This window comes from Callospermophilus lateralis, chromosome 4, assembly GCF_048772815.1.
Source record: "Callospermophilus lateralis isolate mCalLat2 chromosome 4, mCalLat2.hap1, whole genome shotgun sequence".
Classification (NCBI taxonomy): domain Eukaryota; kingdom Metazoa; phylum Chordata; class Mammalia; order Rodentia; family Sciuridae; genus Callospermophilus; species Callospermophilus lateralis.
The window spans coordinates 151183051-151189050 of NC_135308.1; the positions used below are offsets into that span (position 1 = coordinate 151183051).

The following is a 6000-nucleotide window of genomic DNA, read 5'->3' on the forward strand; positions in this document are numbered from 1 at the left end:
TCTTCTAGTAAAGGCAGCAAGGCATAAAAGAGTCAATAATATTAGCACTGTTTATAATATTATTATAATATTATTATTATATTACCACTGTTTATAATCCATAGGTTGAAGTAGAGCTGAAGCTGCTCTCCACACACTTTATTTAGTGGTACTGGGCATTGAATCCAGGGGTGCTCTACTACTATGCCACATCCCCAGCCCCTTTCTATGTTTTATTTAGAGACAGGGTCTCATTAAATTGCTTAGGGCCTCGCTAAGTTGCTATATTGCTGAGGCTGGCTTTGAACTCCTGATTCTCCTGTCTCAGCCTCCCTAGCCACTGGAATTACAAATGTGCACCACAGTACCCAGCCCCAGCCCCAATCCTTGTTATCTTTTTTGTTGATAGGGACAAGTCAAGTTGCGCAAGGTGGCCTTGAACTTGAGATCCTCCTTTCTCTGCCTCCCAAATAGCTGGGATTACAGGGTATTGGCACTGTACTTCACATACTTTTAATCAGTTGCTTTTTTCACTGTTTCTATTTCAAAATTTTTATTTTCTATAATGCTTCTGAAATTTGGTATTACACTTTTAAACAGTGACAAAGATTCTTGCATGACCAAACTCTAATCCAATTCCTGAAGCTTCTCCTAGGGCCATCTGTGCACATTGTAAAATTCAGATTTAGCAAAGAATCCTGCTGAGTTAGTTTAACCAGAAACTCCCACCCTGACTATCTAATCAGCTCCTCCTCCACATCCCCCAGGTGATTGATCATGGGATCTATCTTTACCAAAATCCTGTTATGTTGGACTGGCCAGAAAACACCAACCCCTGATGTTTCCCCTTTGTACTTCTCAAGGAGGCCTTTAAATTTTTATTTTATTAATTTTTTTTTCAGCACTTGGGATCCAACCTAGGGCCTCAGGCATGCCAGGAGAGCACTCTACCCTGAAGCCACACCCTAGCCTCCCTTTGTACTTTCCTATCCACTCTGCTCCTTGGATATCAATTCCTACTTGCCCACGCTGTATTCAGAATTGAGCCCAGTCTCTCACCCCAACTCTGCAAAATCCTATTGCCATGGTCCCTATATACCTTTTCTCTTTTTTTAATATTTTTTATTTGTAAGTGGATCTTTTATTTCATTTATTTATTCATATGCGGTGCTGAGGATCAAATCCAGGGCCTCACACATGCCTTGCATGCATGGGGCACTGGGTTCGATCCTCAGCACCACATAGGTAAAATAAAGGTAGTGTGTCCATCTACAACTAAATTTTTTTAAATAAATAAATCTTCTTATTATACTTCATCAGGTATTGCTGAATATTTTTTTTAGTCTATTAGATTAGTGCAAAAATAAGTCTGAATTCTTGGAAGTGCTGTCAAAGTAATTTTTGCTATCAAGATCTGATGCTGAATTGGTGCATACTGAAAAATTAACAAGCAATAGGCATAACAGTGCTCATTCACCTGTAAGTGGCTCTTTAATGCCATCAAAAATATTTACCACCCATGGTTGTGCTAAAAATGACACAAACTGAGGAAAATAAGACCCTCTGTTTTGCAGAGAAGCATATAAAATTCTGAGTAATTTAACTGAGTAATCTATTATTAGCTCATCAAACTAGACACCAATATAAATTATTTGTAATTAAAGTGATAACCAGAACTTTTCAAACAAAGCATAGAATATATGAAAATAGCAAGTACAGGTTAGCCCTCTTGACTCTGGTCAGGACTTCTGAAGCATCTCTCACAAGAGAAAATAGAAGGGGGACAGGCAAAAGGCCAATAATAAGTAGGGTGTTGTGAAAGGATTAAATGGCACTTATTCAACATCTACCCAAGTACCTGTATACCTGTATAAGCACTACAGGTGTAAGAATTACAGATTTTAGTATTGTGTTGGTTGGCTTTTTTTTTTTTTTTAATCAGTGCTAGTCCCAAAACCCAGAATGCTTTTTTTTTTTTTAAATAAATGAACACCACAACTCAAAGTAAAAAGTCAAATAACCCAATGACAATTAGGTTATTTGACTTTTTGTTATGTGAATAGCTATTTCTCCAAAAAAGGATACACAAATGACCAATAAGTATATGAAAAGATGCCTGACATCCCTACCATTAGGGAAATGCAAATCAAAACCACAAAGAGGTACCACTTCACACCGGCTAGGGTGGCCAGAACTTAAAAGGGAGTCAATAGAAAATAACACGTGCTGGTGGGGAGGTGAAGCAACTGAGAACCCTCATACACTGCGTGGAGGGAATGCAGAAAGGTACAGCGGCTTTGGTAAAGCCTGGGAGTTTTTCAAAAAGTTAAACAGAGCGATTCCACTTCTAGGTATATGCCCAAGTACACTCAAAACATACGCCCGCAAATATTCATGGCAGTATCGTATTCAATAAGTAAATAAAAACAAAACCCAAACGTACATGAACTGGTGAACAGATGAGCAAAAGGTGGAACTGTGTGACCCTTCAGAGAATCATTCAGCTATTAACAAAAATAAAGTACTCATACACACGAAAGCATGAATGGACCTTGAAAACCCTAAATACGTGAAAGAGGCCCGACGGAAAGACACCATCCTTGATTCCATTTATGGGAAAGGTCCACCGCAGGCAACCCACAGCGACAGAAAGCAGATTAGTGGTTGCGAAGGGGTGGGGTCGGGGGAGGCGAGAAGTCACTGCCGACGGGTACAGGTTTCTCTGGGGGACGGGGTAAATGTTCTGAATAGTGGTGGCAGTGGCAAAACTCCGTGGACACGAAAATCCACACTTCCGAGGGACGAGTTGGATCGAACGTGGGGTAAATCTCGATTTTTAAAATCACTCGTTTACAAAAGGGTGACATGTGTAATCTCCACAGAAACGTAAGCCACAAGTCCCAGACATCCGTGTGTCATCTCTTCCCACAAATGAACACTGCGGTTTTTTATTATTATTATTTGTTCTTTTCTTAATGGAGACACACTTACTGTACAGAGAGACAAGACCCGGGTGACAGCCTCGAAGCCGGACGCGGTGTGCCCGAGGCCCCCGCCAGCATCCGCGTCCGCGCTCGGCCACCGCCCGGGCTCGGGTCGGGGCTGCGGGGCCGGGCGACAGGTCCGCGGCGCCGGCGTGGCGCGCGAGGAGGGTCCGGTGTGCGCGCCCCGGCCCGGCCCGGCCCGCCGCGGGTCCCCGCCCCACCTCCCTCCACCACCTGGGATGCGCCGGGGACCCCGCCCCGCGGACGAAGCCCGGACTTTCCCTCCGCGACCACCTGCCGGGGCGGAGGCGGCCGGCGGGAGCTAGGCCGGTCCCTCAACCGGGCCGCGGCCGCCGGGCGCGCGGGGAAGGGGCATTCACCTAGAGCCCGGCACCGGCAGCGGGGCGGGCGGCGGCTCCGGCCCGCGGTCCTCCCAGCTCGCGCGCCTCCAGGCGCCGTCGCGGCCCCGCGCTGACAGCCGGCGCCCGCGGCCCGCCCCGCCCCGGCCCGCGCAGGCGCACGCCCCGCCGCCGCCCGCGCTGGTGATGTGGCCGCCCCGCGGCGACCCGGCCACCGGCGCCGCCCCCGGGCCCGCGCCAGGAGGGTGCCCACCGGGGGCCGCTCGGGGAAGCGGCGCGGTGGCCGCGGAGGACCGTCGCCCTGCGCGCCACCCCGCCCGGCACCCCCAGGGCGCCCGCGCCGACGTCCGGACCCCCGAGTCCGCGACTCACGGCGTCTGCTCCCAGACCGAGGGCCTCGGCTCGGCGGGGATCGTGCTTCTGGCGGACTGGGATTAAAACCCAGGCACATGTGACCTGCGCGTGCTTTTCCGCCGTGCCGCGCAGAGCGTGGGCCGCGCAAGAGCCGAGGTCCCAGGGAAGGGGTGAGATGCCGCGCAGCCCGCAGCACCTTCCCCGCGAGGGAGGTGGGAGCCTGGGCGAGGGGCGCCGGGCGGCGGCTGCTCGCCGAGCGGCTCTGCCTGCCCACGTTTCCCTTCAAACCCAGGTGACGCCCCTCCTGGGGACAGCTGCTGACGGGCTTCTGTTGTCTGTGACTCGGGCGATGGGATGTGCCCCGGGGCAACTCCAGAGGAACACTTATTCTGAAGGGAAGACTCGTTGTAAAAATCAGATCACAGCTTCTGCCAAGTCTGAGTTCCACCATGATTTAATAGGTTTTCAGGTGGTGAAGGGCACCAGCGAATGTTTCTGCAGATTTCCCCTCCTTTCGTTTTACAGTCAAACTTTGAACTTTAACCTTCATCTTCAGGGTGAAAGGTGCTTCCATGTCATTCTCGGCCCTTTGAAGTCATGCATGTGGAGGCCACTATCTCCGTTCTGATGGTTTTCAGGACACCTTTTAAGAATGAATGTTCCATTGCAAACAGTAGGGGTGTTAAATGCTTATTACAGGAAGCCATCGTTGTTTTTGGACCGGGCTCTTGCACTGGACCCTAAGAGCAGGCTAAAACCCAAAATGGAGTGGCCAAAGTTCTACATCACCAAGATGAAGCTAAAGTGTTTGACCTCAAGAGCAACAGCGGTTTTGATTGGCGTGACAAGGAAGTGGTGTCTAACTTAATTCTTGTACAAAAAAAGGTAACCCGAAGTAACCTGAGGTAAATCAGGTTTTTTTTTTCTATTATTCTGTTTCCTTGTCCCTATCTTAACAAGAAAACTCACTTTGAAATGATCAGTCTGCTTTTCATTTTTCATTTCTTCTTTCTTCAGCCCTTTTGTGTCCATAAAACAAACCTGTTCTGCTTCACTTATCGGCTTACTCTATTTTGTGGAGTAAAATGTTGACCCGTTCTACAATCAGAAAATAAAACCCATTAAAAAACAGTTAAAGTTAATTGTCATTTTGTCCTTTGACCTAGGAAAGCAGTGTTTTGACTGCATTTTCAAATGGTTCTTAATGTGTTGTTGTTGTTTTTTTAACTGCACTAGAAAATAACTAGGTGCTCTTGAAGATTTGCCAGAAGTTCCAACTTAATAGGTTTTCCTCCCCTGGGTCATATGTCTTTCAAGAATTCTACACACAGCACATATAGGAGAAAGCAACCTCTGGTAGTTTTGAAATTCCACCATTTTTTCCTGAATGAGTTGGTGGTTTCTGCCACACTTCATTTCAATTAATTGGCATATGGCAGACAACTTTCTACTTATGTTCTTCATTCTGTGTGTCACAATGTAGTGCTGTTGGGAGCTATGTCATTAACCCAGACTGGACTTGTTTGTGTCTTTCCACAAGGTCAGAATTTATTGACTAGTAATAAATTCATAGCTGTATCCATTTCAGCAGCTTTAATTCACAGAGTACTCATGGTTCACTTGGTGTCATGAGAGTCGAAATCACCAATTCTTTTATCCCGTTCCAATTTTAATTGTGAATCTCTATAACACTAGGGACATACATCACACGTTACACAATGATATATAGGTTGCAGAGCATCTAATAAAGGGTTAGTAGTGGCCACAGAGTTGAGAGGCGTAACTAACAGCAGAGGCAGAGATGTAGAAGAGTCCCTGAGGGATATTCTGAAAAAGGAAGAACCCAGCCTTGGAAATTTCTGGAGGCATGGAGCTGCTCAGGATTCAGGGAGCTGGTCAAGGCACAGAAGGCAGGAAGTTCCAAGTGGGCCACATCAAGAATTGAGATCAAGCTGGGCTAAAGCCCTAGAGTTGGGATCTTTGTCACCTATTGATCTCAGGTGGTGTGAAAAGATACAGTACAGGTTGGGGGTCACCATCTTAGGTGCCCTTCTTCTTATGTGTTTCAGAAGGAGAGGGGGTTGCGTCACTTGATGGACTTGGGTGTTTGATAAGCTCTTGGGCCTGGTTTCTCCAGCATGGATTTGATACGTCCCTGCATCCAAGTGCCTCAGATTTAATTCAGTAAGTTCCCAGGTGATGATTTTCATTAGCATGATGTTTTAGTCAGCTTTTTCATGGCTGTGACCTACAAACCAGACAAGATACACCTTAGAAGAGGAAAGGTTTGTTTTGGCTCATGGTTTCAGAGTCTCAGTCCATGG

The 6000-nt window shown here is 47.2% G+C and overlaps 1 protein-coding gene across 3 annotated transcripts in view; it reads right to left on the reverse strand.

Annotated features, from left to right (window-relative positions):
• The window catches only part of Slc41a2 (solute carrier family 41 member 2), a 118613-nt gene extending 114870 nt beyond the window's left edge, over positions 1–3743 (reverse strand). For 2 of the 3 annotated variants that reach the window (XM_076853248.2, XM_076853246.2), the window contains exon 1: positions 3344–3425. The gene's annotated coding sequence lies outside the window, so the exon portion shown is untranslated. Of the gene's footprint in view, positions 1–3343; positions 3426–3694 lie in introns of those variants that run through there. The other variant, XM_076853247.2, reaches the window with a different exon arrangement.
• Between the last annotated feature and the right edge of the window lie 2257 nt (positions 3744–6000).